Source organism: Vulpes lagopus, chromosome 2, assembly GCF_018345385.1.
Source record: "Vulpes lagopus strain Blue_001 chromosome 2, ASM1834538v1, whole genome shotgun sequence".
NCBI classification, from domain to species: Eukaryota; Metazoa; Chordata; class Mammalia; order Carnivora; family Canidae; genus Vulpes; species Vulpes lagopus.
The window spans coordinates 127,634,848-127,648,725 of NC_054825.1; the positions used below are offsets into that span (position 1 = coordinate 127,634,848).

Sequence of the window (13,878 nt, forward strand, 5' to 3'; positions counted from 1 at the left end):
ACATTTATACTTCATATCATACCCATAATAACAAATTTAAGATAGATTAATAAGGCGCACCGAGATGGCTCAGTGGTTGAGCATCTGCCTCTGGCTCAGGGGTGATCCCGGGGTCCTGGGATCGAGTCCCACATCAGGCTCCCCACAGGGAGCCTGCTTCTTCCTCTGCCTGTCTCTGCCTCTTTCTCTCTGTGTCTCTTATGAATAAATAAATAAATAATCTTTTAAGAAAAAGATAGATTAATAAGCTAACACCTTAAAAATGAGCTAACACCAAACTCAACTATGAAAGTATTACAAAAATATTTTTTTTTATGGTGTTGGGGCTGGAAAGGCTTTAAGCAAATCACAGAACCCAGAAACTATGAAGGAAAAGACTGGCACATTTAATTATATGTAAACTAAAAACTTCTGAACAACCAAGTGAAAGACAAGTAAACAAGTGAAAGAAGTAAGAGATCAGAAGAAAATATTTACAACATATATATTACTGATAGTATATAAAAATATAGAATGTGCACATACCTATAAAATTATTGAAAAAAGATAACTCAATGGAAAAACACACAAAAGATTTGAACAGTTTGGCAACAATAAAAGTATTCATCATGTTTAGTATTAAAATGCATGCAAGGAAATGTGTACTCTTTTATGCTCTTGGGAGAAATGTAAATTGTCACAGCATTTTGAAGGGGAATTTGACTATATCTATCCGTTAAAAATTTCTATAGCTTTTAACTTAGTAATTATTCAATACAGCAACATTTTCCCCTGTACATAAGATGACATAACTAATTATGTTTATTGAATTATTGTTTAAAATATTAGAAAAAAAACAATCTAAATGTCCATCAGTAGAATAATATTGTCAAACTACACTATCAATACATACCACGGAATACTATGCAGTGAATAAAAAAGATAAGCTGAATGTGTGACATGGAGAAATCTCTAGGATATACTTTTCTAAGTGAAAAAGCAAATTACAAAGCAGTAGAAACAGCTTAAACTCAGTGAGGTTTTTAAGAAAAGCCATAAAATGTACTGTGCATTTTTATGTGCACATGTTTTTAAGTGCATTTTAAGGAGTCTGGAAAGAGATTACTAAACTGACAACAAAGGTTTTGTCTGAGGATGAACATAGGAACTGAATTTAAAAGAATTTAAAAATTGGGTTTTGCTGATGGGAAATCCTTGGTGACTTTTGAAAATCAAATCTCATGGAAGCTGTGATACCAGCAACAACAGTAAAGAAGTAAAAGAATGGAGGGAGGTGGAAAGGGGAAGTGAGCATAGAAAGAACCAACACACAAAGTTTCAGAGAAAATGGAATAAAAGTATATGATGAACAAAGGCACAAAAAAGGAAGGGTGTGATGATGTGGATGAGCTCAGGAGATCAGCCCATGATGTCTGGAGTCAGAGGGACTTGTGAACAAGATTGCAGCCAGACTTCAAGGTGAATTTGGGGAGTATTTGGGGCTCAGTTGTTGGCTGTGTGGTGGGATGTTACTGATTGAAGTTGGGGGAAATGGCAGGAAGCCTTTGGTTGACTTCATCTTGTTGTTAAAGAAAATTAGTGGGCTTTTGCCATATCTACTCTAAGAATGAAGTCCATTCTCAGCAGTCAGATTGTTGACATCCCAGAAAATGTTGACCTTACTCTAAGGGATGCACTGTTATAGTGAAGGGACCCAGAGGAACCTTATGGAGGGACCTCAATCACATCAATACAGAACTCAGTCTCCTTGAAAAGAAAAAAAGAGATTCAGAGTTGACAAGTGGTGAGGAAATAGAAGGAAATGATTATGTTCACATCATCTGTAGTCATGTACAGAACATGGTAAAGGGCTGGGCTTCTGGTACAAGGACTGTGAATGTTCACTTCCTCATCAATGTTGTTATTCAGTAAAATGGTTCTCTTATTGAAATCCAAAAATGCTTGGGTGAGAAATATATCTCCAGGGTTCGGATGAGACCAAGCTTTACTTTTTCAGTATCTTGATCCCAGAAAGATGAGTTAATTCTTGAAGGAAATGACATTGAACTTGTATCAAATTCAGAGCTGCTTTGATTCAGCAAGCCACAACAGTTAAAAGCAAGGATACCAGAAAATTTAGGATGGTATCTATGTTTATGAAAAAGGAACAGTTTAGCAGCCTGATGAATAAAATCTAAGTTGTCCATCGATAGAAACAGCAAAATGCTAGATTATTTTTCAGACTTATTTGTGTTCTTTAAAGATGTGATAAAAGCTACATGCTGGGGGGAAAAGAAAATTAGTGAATGTGAGAAAGGAGAAATTTACATAGAAAATGGTATGAATCTTGAGTCCACAGACTTGGAAGTTATAAAAATTGTTATATATCTCTTTGATGATATTTTATTTTGGAAATTTAACTCCTTACTCATTGACTTCTGTAGCCTACCTGATATTCTTTTGAGTGAAGTATTGTAAAATAATAATATATATCTAATCTATATATCTGTCTTTGCTCCTGGTTCCTGACATACAGCTCCTAAATTCTTTTGGATTTCCTAGGAGATAGCAGTGTCTTCTGTTCTAATGAGGTGACTTGGTAGGCTCTTGGATGGGGGCTGGTCACCAGAAAGACCAAGTCATGATAAGGAGTGTGGAATTTTCAGCTCCCCTCCTATTTCTCCAGAGAGGGGAGAGGCTGGAAATGGACTTAAAGATTAATCATGCCTATGTGATGAAGCCTCCAGAAGAGGCTTGGGGTTAGGGGAACTTCTAGGTTGGTGAACATGTGGAGGCACTAGGAGAGTAGAGCACCTGGAGAAGGTATGGAAGCTCTGTGCCCCTTCCCACACACCTTGCTTTACACGTCTTTCATCTGGATGTTCATCTGTATCTGTTATCATATCCTTTTATAGTAAATTGGTAAACAGTAAGCAAACTGTTTTCCTAGTTTTGTGAGCTGTTCTAGCAAGTTAATTGAACATGAGGAAGGACTTGCAGGAACCTCTGATTTATAGTTGATCAGTCAAAAGCATGGGTTAAAACCCTGGCTTGATGTTGGCACCTTTAGTGGGAGGGTGGGGGTGGGGCAGTCTTGTAAGCCCTTAACTTGTGGTTTCTGATGCTACCTCTATGTAGATAGCGTCAGAATTGTGTTAAATTGTAGAACACTCAGCTGGTGCCATGGAATTGCCTGGCTTGGGGAAAAAAAAAATCTAGTGTCAGAAGTGTTGTGTGTTGTAGTGTGACAGTAAAAGAAAAACACAGAAGTGAGTTCTTCCCACTGAGGTCTGAAAAAATGAATGAATGGACAACACACACACATGCACAACCTCCTGTTTTTACTCCCGTTGCATATATATATTTTTAAAAATTGATAAATTGGACTTAATAAAAATTAAGAACTCTTGCAAAATATACTATTAAGAGATGGGAACAGGAGGCATCATACGACTTATTTCAAACTGTATTAAATGCTGTAGTAATAAAAACAGTATGATATTGGCATAAAAACAGACACATAGATCAACAAAACACAATGGAGAACCAGAAATAAACTCATGCATATATCATCAATTAGTTTACAACAAAAGAGCCAAGGCTATACATGGAGAAAGGGCAGTTTTTCAATAAACAGTGTTGGGAAAACTGGACAGCCACATGCAAAAGTATGAAAAGAACCAAATTTACGTGATACACAAAAATTAACTCAAGGTGGATTAAAGACTTGAATGGAAGAACTGAAACCATTAAACTAAAAGAAAATACAAGTGATAATCTTCTTGACATTGATTTTGGCAATGATTTTTTGAATTTGACACCAAAAACAAAGGCAACAGAAGCAAAAATAAACAAATGGGAATACATTAAACTGAAAAGCTTCTACAAAGCAAAGGAAACCATCAACAAAACAAAAAGGTAAACTACTGAATGGGAGAAAATATTTCCAACTTATATAATACATAAAATATGTAAAGAACTCATAAAACTCAATGGCAAAAAAAATCTGATTTTAAAATGGGCAGAAGATCTGAATAGGCATTTTTCCAAAGAAGACATACAGATGGCCAACAGGTATGCGAAAAGATGTTCAATGTCATTAATCATCTGGAAAATGCAAACCAAAACCACAATGAGATATCACCTCACACCTGTTAGAATCACTATTATCAAAAAGACAAGAAATAACAAGTGTTGTCAAGGATGTAAAGAAAAAGGAACTCTCATGCACTGTTGGTGAGAATGTAAACTGATACAGTCACTGTGGAAAACAGTATAGAGGATCTTCAAAAAATTAAAAGAACTAGCATATGATCCATCAATTAATTCCACTTCCAATCATTTATCTGAAGAAAATAAGAACATCAACTTGAAAAGATATCTGTATCTTCATGTTCATTGCAGCACTATTTACAATAACTAAGATATGGAAACAACATCATTGTCCATTGTGGGATCAATGGATAAAGAAGATGTGTTATACAAATGCAATAGAATACTTTTCAGCCATAAAATAGAAGGAAATCTTGCCATTTGGGACAACGTGGTTGGAAGTTGAGGGCATCACACTCAACTGATAAGGCAGAGAAAGACAAATACTGCATGATCTCATTTACATGTGAAATCTAAAACAAAAACAAAAAAATCCCCCAAACATCCCCCCAAAACAAGACAAAACAAAACAAAATCCAAGTTCATAGATACAGAGAACAGATTGGTGGTTGCCAGAGAAGACAGAGAATGGGTGAAGGGGGTCAAAATATACAAGCTTCCCATTATGAAATAAGTCATGGAGATGTAATGAACAGCAAAGTGACTGCATTAGTAATACTGTTTTGCATGTTTAAAAGTTGCTAGGAGAGTAGATTTTTTTTTGTATATTTTTTAAATTGGAGTTCGATTTGCCAACATATAGCATAACACCCAGTGCTCATCCCGTCAAGTGCCCCGCTCAGTGCCCGTCACCCAGTCACCCCATCCCCCCGCCCACTCCCTTCACCCCTTGTTCGTTTCCCAGAGTTAGGTGTCTCTCATGTTCTGTCACCCTCTCTGATATTTCCCACTCATTTTCTCTCCTTTCCCCTTTATTCCCTTTCACTGTTTTTTATATTCCCCAAATGAATAAGGCCATATAATGTTTGTCCTTCTCTGATTGACTTACTTCACTTAGCATAGGAGAGTAGATCTTAAAAGTTCTCATCACAAGAAAAAATTTGTAACTATGTTTGGTGACAGATAATAGACTTATTGAGGGTGATCATTTTGCAATATATAGAAATATTGAATCATTATATTGTATACCTGAAACTAATATAATGTTATATGTGAGTTATATCTCAATTAAAAAAAGAGATGGGAAGAATATATTACAAATCACACATCTGATAGCTGACTTGTATACAGTATACATAAAGAACACTCAAAACTAAATAATAAGAAAACTAATGACAAATTAAACAAAATATGTGAAGACATTTCACCAAAGAAGATCTATGGATCAAACAAGCACATAAAAAGATGCTTAACATCATTAATCATTAAGAAAATACAAATTAAAATCACAACAGGATATACCATTATATGTGCAGTGAAATGGCTGGCAAAACGAAAAGGACTGACTATTTGCCAGGATGGCAAGATCATGAAGAAATGACAACTCTAATAAACCGATGGTGAGAGAATGTAAAATTAAATAACTACATTGGAAAACTGTTTGGCAGTGGACAATTTTTAAAAATCTTACTCCTGGGGATCCCTGGGTGGCTCAGCGGTTTGGCGCCAGCCTTTGGCCCAGGGTGCGATCCTGGAGTGCGGGGATCGAGTCCCGCGTCGGGCTCCCGGCATGGACCCTGCTTATTCCTCTGCCTGTGTCTCTGCCTCTCTCTCTCTCTCTCTCTCTCTCTCTCTATCTATCTCTCTATCATAAATGAATAAATAAAAAATCTTAAAAAAAAATCTTACTCCTAAGAATATGTCATCCCACTGCCTTCTGGTTTCTATGGCCCCTGATGAGAAGTCAGCCATTGATATTAGTGAGGATCATGTGTACATGATTTGCTTCTCTCACTATTTTCAAGATTCTTTTTTTTTTCAGTTTTGGACAATTTTATTTAAAAATTTTTTAACTTTGAATATAGTTGACAATGTACAACACAGTTATTCAACTTCTCTATACATTATGCTGTGCTCTCCACAAGTACAGCTACCACCTCTTACACAATACTATTAAAATATCACTGAGCATACTCCCTATGATGTGCCCTTTATTCCTATGACTCATTCATTCCATAACTGGGAACTTCCATTTCCCACTCCTCTTCACTTCATCCACTTTGCCCAACCACCTTCTCTCTGGCAACCATTAGTTTGTTCTCAGTATTCATAACACTAATTCTACTGTTTGTTTGTTTAGTCATTTGTTTTGTGCTTTTTATATTCCACATATGACTGAAATTATATGGTATTTGTCTTCTCAGTCTGATTTATTTTGCTTAGCATAATACTCTCTATGTCTATCCATGCTGTCCTAAATGGCAAGCTCTCATTTTTTATGGATGTGTAATATTCCATTGTACATGTACAGCAATCTTTTTTATCCATTCATCTACTGATGGACACTTAAGTTGTTTCTATATCTTGGCTATTGGAAATAATTCTGCAATAAACATAGGGGTGTATATATCTTTTCAAATTAGTGTTTTCATTTTCTTTGAGGAAATACCCAGTAGAGAAATGATTGGATCATAGGGTATTTCTCTACTTAATTTTTTGAGGGATCTCCATATTGTCTCCACAGTGGCTGTACCAATTTACATTCCCACCAACAGTGCACAAGGGTTCCTTTTTCTCCACATCTTTGCCAACATTTGTTATTTCTTGTTATTATTTTAGCCATTCTGACAGTGTGAGGTGTTTTCTCATTGTGGTTTTGATTTGCATTTCCCTGATGGCTACTGATGTGTCTTTTGGCTATCTATATGTCTTTGGAAAAATGTCTATCAGATCGTCTACCTATTTTTTAAATTGGATTCTTTGGGAGTTTCTTAGTATTGAGTTGTATAAATTCTTTATATATTTTGGATATTAACCCCTTATCAAATATATCATTTGCAAATATATTCTTCCATTCAATAGGTTGCCTTTTTGTTTTGCTGATGGTTTCTTTCACTGTATTAAAGCTTTTTATTTTGATGTAGTCCCAATTTTTTATTTATGCTGTTGTTTCCCTTGCCTTAGGAGACACATCTAGAAAAATGTTTCTGTGACTGAAGTCAGCGAAATTACTGCCTGTGCTCTCTTCTATAATTTTTAACTGAAGTATAAATAACATACAGTGTATATTAGTTTCAGATGTACAATACAGTGATTCAGTGATTCTATACATTACTCAGTGCTCATCACAATAACAGTACAATCCCCTTTACCTATTTCACTCATCAACCCACCCACCTCTTTTCTGGCAACCACCAGCTCATTCTTGTATTTAAGAGTCTGTTTTTTTGTCTCTTGCTTTGTTTCTTAAATTCCACGTGTGAGGGAAATCATAGTATTGTCTTTCTCTGACTTATTTCACTAAGCATTATACCCTCTTCATCTACCTATTTGTTGCAAATGGCAAAATTTCATTCTTATGATGGCTGAGTAATATTCCATTTTACATAACATACCACAATTTCCTTGTTCATTTATTTTTAAAATATTTTATTTATTTATTCATGAGAGACACACAGAGAGAGGCAGAGACATAGGCAGAGTGAGAAGCAGGCTCCATGCAGGGAGCCCGATGTGGGACTCAATCCTGGAACTCTGGGATTGTGACCTGACCCAAAAGCAGATATTCAACTGCTGAGCCACCCAAACATCCCTGTTCATTCATTTATTCATGAACATTTGGATTGCTTTTATATCTTGGATATTGTAAACAATTTTGCAATAAACATAGGGAGGCATTTATCTTCTCAAATTAGTGTTTTTGTTTTCTTTGGATAAATAACCAGTAACAAAATTACTGGTTTTTTTTAATAATAAGTTTATTTTTTATTGGTGTTCAATTTGCCAATATACAGAATAACACCCAGTGCTTAACCCGTCAAGTGCCCCCCTCAGTGCCCATCACCCATTCACCCCCACCCCCGCCCTCCTCCCCTTCCACCACCCCTAGTTCGTTTCCCAGAGTTAGGAGTCTTTATGTTCTGTCTCCCTTTCTGATATTTCCCACCCATTTCTTCTCCCTTCCCTTCTACTCTCTTTCACTATTATTTATATTCCCCAAATGAATGAGAACATACGTTTGTCCTTCTCCGATTAACTAATTTCACTGAGCATAATACCCTTCAGTTCCATCCACCATTTGAAGCAAATGGTGACTATTTGTCATTTCTAATGGCTGAGTAATATTCCATTGTATATATAGACCACATCTTCTTTTTTTAATTTTTTTAAATTTTTATTTCTTTATGATAGTCACAGAGAGAGAGAGAGAGAGAGGCAGAGACATAGGCAGAGGAAGAAGCAGGCTTCATGCACCGGGAGCCCGACATGGGATTTGATCCCGGGTCTCCAGGATCGCGCCCTGGGCCAAAGGCAGGTGCTAAACCGCTGCGCCACCCAGGGATCCCCTAGACCACATCTTCTTTATCCATTCATCTTTCGTTGGACACCGAGGCTCCTTCCACAGTTTGGCTATTGTGGACTTTGCTGCTAGAAACATCGGGGTGCAGGTGTCCCAGTGTTTCATTGCATTTGTATCTTTGGGGTAAATCCCCAACAGTGTAATTGCTGGGTCGTAGGACAGATCTATTTTTAACTCTTTGAGGAACCTCCACATAGTTTTCCAGAGTGGCTGCACCAGTTCATATTCCTACCAACAGTGTAAGAGGGTTCCCTTTTCTCCACATCCTCTCCATTTGTGGTTTCCTGCCTTGTTAATTTTCCCCAGTCTCACTGGTGTGAGGTGGTATCTCATTGTGGTTTTGATTTGTATTTCCCTGATGGCAAGTGATGTGGAGCATTTTCTTGTGTGCGTGTTGGTCATGTCTATGTCTTCCTCTGTGAGATTTCTGTTCATGTCTTTTGCCCATTTCATGATTGGATTGTTTGTTTCTTTGCTGTTGAGTTTAATAAGTTCTTTATGGATCTTGGAAACTAGCCCTTTATCTGATATGTCATTTGCAAATATCTTCTCCCATTCTGTAGGTTGTCTTTTAGTTTTGTTGACTGTATCTTTTGCTGTGCAAAAGCTTCTTATCTTGATGAAGTCCCAATAGTTCATTTTTGCTTTTGTTTCTTTTGCCTTCGTGGATGTATCTTGCAAGAAGTTACTGTGGCCGAGTTCAAAAAGGGTGTTGCCTGTGTTCTCCTCTAGGATTTTGATGGAATCTTGTCTCACATTTAGATCTTTCATCCATTTTGAGTTTATCTTTGTGTAAGGTGCAAGAGAGTGGTCTAGTTTCATTCTTCTGCATGTGGATGTCCAATTTTCCCAGCACCATTTATTGAAAAGACTGTCTTTCTTCCAGTGGATAGTCTTTCCTCCTTTATCGAATATTAGTTGACCATAAAGTTGAGGGTCCACTTCTGGATTCTCTATTCTGTTCCATTGATCTATGTGTCTGTTTTTGTGCCAGTACCACACTGTCTTGATGACCACAGCTTTGTAGTACAACCTGAAATCTGGCATTGTGATGCCCCTAGCTATGGTTTTCTTTTTTAAAATTCCCCTGGCTATTCGAGGTCTTTTCTGATTCCACACAAATCTTAAAATAATTTGTTCTAACTCTCTGAAGAAAGACCATGGTATTTTGATAGGGATTTCATTAAATATGTAAATTGCCCTGGGTAACATTGACATTTTCACAATATTAATTCTTCCAATACATGAGCAGGGAATATTTTTCCATCTCTTTGTGTCTTCCTCAATTTCGTTCAGAAGTGTTCTATAATTTTTAGAGTATAGATCCTTGACCTCTTTGGTTAGGTTTATACCTAGGTATCTTATGCTTTTGGGTGCAATTGTGAATGGGATTAACTCCTTATTTTCTCTTTCTTCAGTGTCATTGTTAGTGTATAGAAATGCCACTGACTTCTGGGCATTGGTTTTGTATCCTGCCACGCTACCAAATTGCTGTATGAGTTCTAGCAATCTTGGGGTGGAGGCTTTTGGGTTTTCTATGTAGAGTATCATGTTATTGGTGAAGAGGGAGAGTTTGACTTCTTCTTTACCAATTCGAATGCCTTTAATGTCTTTTTGTTGTCTGATTCCTGAGGCGAGGACTTCCAGTACTATGTTGAATAGCAGTGGTGAGAGTGGACATCCCTGTCTTGTTCCTGATCTTAGGGGAAAGGCCCCAGTGCTTCCCCAATGAGAATTATATTTGCTGTGGGCTTTTCATAGATGGCTTTTAGGATGTTGAGGAATGTTCCCTCTATCCCTACACTCTGAAGAGTTTTGATCAGGAATGGATGCTGTATTTTGTCAAATGCTTTCTCTGCATCTAATGAGAGGATCATATGGTTCTTGGTTTTTCTCTTGCTGATATGATGAATCACATTGATTGTTTTATGAGTGTTGAACCAGACTTGCATCTCGGGAATAAATCCTACTTGGTCATGGAGAATAATTTTCTTAATGTACTGTTAGATCCTATTGGTTAGTATCTTGTTGAGAATTTTTGCATCCATGTTCATCAGGGATATTGGTCTATAATTCTCCTTTTTGGTGGGGTCTTTGTCTGGTTTGGGAATTAAGGTGATGCTGGCCTCATAGAACGAGTTTGGAAGTACTCCATCTCTTTCTATCTTTCCAAACAGCTTTAGTAGAATAGGAATGGTTTCTTCTTTAAACTTTTGATAGAATTCCCCTGGGAAGCCATCTGGCCCTGGACTCTTGTGTCTTGGGAGGTTTTTGATAACTGCTTCAATTTCCTCCCTGGTTATTGGCCTGTTCAGGTTTTCTATTTCTTCCAGTTCCAGCTTTGGTAGTTTGTGGCTTTCCAGAAATGTGTCCATTTCTTCTAGATTGCCTAATTTATTGGCGTATAACTGCTCATAATATGTTTTTAAAATCGTTTGTATTTCCTTGGTGTTGGTAGTGATCTCTCCTTTCTCATTCATGATTTTATTAATTTGAGTCTTCTCTCTCTTCTTTTTATTTTTTTTTCTCCAAATTCCTGGTTTAATAAGGACTTGTTTTTTTGAGAAAAAAGGGTCCCAAACATCAGGCTGTTCACAAAAATAACCCACAGTATCAACTTTAGAAAACAAATCTTAAGACTATTACACCAATTATTTTTCTAGAGGATGCATTTGACATGCCAACTCTCATTCACAAAAATACATTGTTACATTTGTGTTGAACAGCCCCACATAGCATTCTTATGTGGGGTATAACACACATACCTCTAACTCAAAGCTGCTTTCAGGTGCTACTCAACTAATGCGATTGCCTTTGCAGTTAGGGAAGCAACTACTGAGCTCATGTATGAATGGAAAGAACTGTACTCCCTGCATAACAAGAGATTATTTTGGAGACAGTTGGTAAAAACCACACATCCTTTTTATTGTTAAGTCATAAAGAGGTATCAAAATTAAAAGCAAAAATTACAGGGTAAGACTTAACATAACTACTAGGAGCGTCAAAGGAAGTGAAAATGGGACTAGGCGCAGGGCAATATGAATTAATGAACATGGGAAGGATAAGGATGGGGAGAACAGTGAGCATGTGCTGAAGAAGATACTAGGAGAGAGGATCTGGTGAAAATTTTGATCTTAGACAAGCGCCTAGGTAAAGAAATAATGGGACAAGATTTCTAAACCCCACTATGTGCTTAAGAGTCATCCTCGCCATTGGCGCTGTCTCTGTCATCCTCTCCTTCCTCAGCCTCTTTTTCATCATCCTTGATCAACTCCAGCTCCTTGTTTGCTCTGTTCTTTCTCAATTTTTTCCAGGCTTTCCAGTAGAGAATCCACTTTTTGTTTTATCTGGGTCAATTCCTTCTTAATGGTTTGAAGGTCATCTCCTTTCAACTTTCCAGACTTGGAAGAAGATCCTCGCTGTCCACTCTTAGAATTGAAGCCACTTTTGCCCCTTCATGAGGTGTTTCCTGATACATGCTGACGTTTTGAGGGAACCACAGCGTGAGCAATTGGAGGAGGAGGGGGTACATGTGCTGGGTAACTGTACATCCTGTCATAATAATCTCGTTGAAAGTCATAGTCCAAATCAAAAGAGGAGCCGTACATCTCCGCTGCAGATCGTTTCACACCTGCTTTTCCTCGGTTCACTTTTGGCTCTGCAGCCAGATTAATATCTAAAACCTGGCCGGCAATCATTCTGCCATCCTCTCCTGCCACAGCAGCCCGGGCATTTCTCTCATTAACATACTGAACGAAGGCAAAGCCTTTATGAACAGAGCAACCCACAATTTTGCCGTATTTTGAGAAGATTGCCTCCATATCAGATTTCTTGACCACAAGAGTATTGAGATTCCCAATGAATACACGGGAGTTCATGGAGCGAGGATCTGTCTTGTTGGTAACATTGCTGGCCATTGTCTTTGATGGTAAGGTTCCTCACAAGCCGAAAATGTAGCTGAAGATCAAAAAAATCTCACAGGAGGGGGGAGGGAGAAGGGATTCGATTCTGAATTTCCCACTCCCGGATTCTACGTGGAGAAGCCAAGTGCTGCTCGAGGGCGACCCTCTCTCTTCTTTTTAATAAGGCTGGCTAATGGTTTATCATCTTATTAATTGTTTCAAAGAACTAACTCCTGGTTTTGTTGATCTGTTCCACAGTTCTTCTGGTCTCGATTTCGTTGAGTTTTCCTTGAATCTTTATTAACTCTCTTCTTCTTCTGGGTGTAGGATCTATTTGCTGTTTTTTCTCTAGTTTCTTTAGGTGTAAGGTGAGCTTTTGTATTTGAGTTCTTTCCAGTTTTCGGATGGATGCTTGTATTGCGATGTATTTCCCCCTCAGGACTGCTTTTGCTGCCTCCCAAAGATTTTGAACAGTTGTATCTTCATTCTCATTAGTTTCCATGAATCTTTTTAATTCTTCCTTAATTTCCTGGTTGATCCTTTCATCTTTTAGCAGGATGGTCCTTAACTGCCACGTGTTTGAAATCCTTCCAAACTTCTTATTGTGATTTAGTTCTAATTTCAAGGCATTATGGTCTGAGAATACGCAGGGGATGATCCCAATCTTTTGGTATTGGTTCAGACCTGATTTGTGACCCAGTATGTGGTCTATTCTGGAGAAAGTTCCATGTGCACTTGAGAAGAATGTATTCAGTTGAGCTTGGATGTCAAGTTCTGTAAATATCTGTGAAATCCATCTGGTCCAGTGTATCATTTAAAGCTCTCGTTTCTTTGGAGATGTTGTGCTTAGAAGACCTATCAAGTATAGAAAGCGCTAGATTGAAGTCACCAAGTAGAAGTGTATTATTATCTAAGTATGTCTTAACTTTGGTTATTAATTGATTATTATATTTGGCAGCTCCCACATTCGGGGCATATATATTGAGGATTGGTAAGTCCTCTTGTTGGATAGATCCTTTAAGTATGATATAGTGTCCCTCTTCATCTCTCACTATAGTCTTCGGGGTAAATTTTAGTTTATCTGATATGGCTACCCCTGCTTTCTTTTGAGGACCATTTGAATGGTAAATGGTTCTCCAACCTTCAGTTTCAGGCTGTAGGTATCCTTCTGTCTAAGATGAATCTCTTATAGACAGCAAATAGATGGGTCCTGCTTTTTTATCCAGTCTGAAACCCTGCGCCTTTTGATGGGGTCATTAAGCCCGATCACGTTCAGAGTTACTATTGAAAGATACGAGTTTAGTGTCATCATGATAAACTATTCAGTCCTTGTTTTTGTGGATTGTTCCACTGGACTTCTTCTTA

The 13,878-nt window shown here is 37.6% G+C and overlaps 2 pseudogenes; one reads left to right on the top strand and one right to left on the bottom strand.

The window, feature by feature from the left end:
- The first annotated feature begins 1,606 nt into the window (after window positions 1-1,606).
- On the top strand, window positions 1,607-2,170 carry LOC121484424 (annotated as a pseudogene).
- Window positions 2,171-11,515: 9,345 nt separating this feature from the next.
- LOC121484423 lies at window positions 11,516-12,678 on the bottom strand (annotated as a pseudogene).
- Window positions 12,679-13,878: the final 1,200 nt, after the last annotated feature.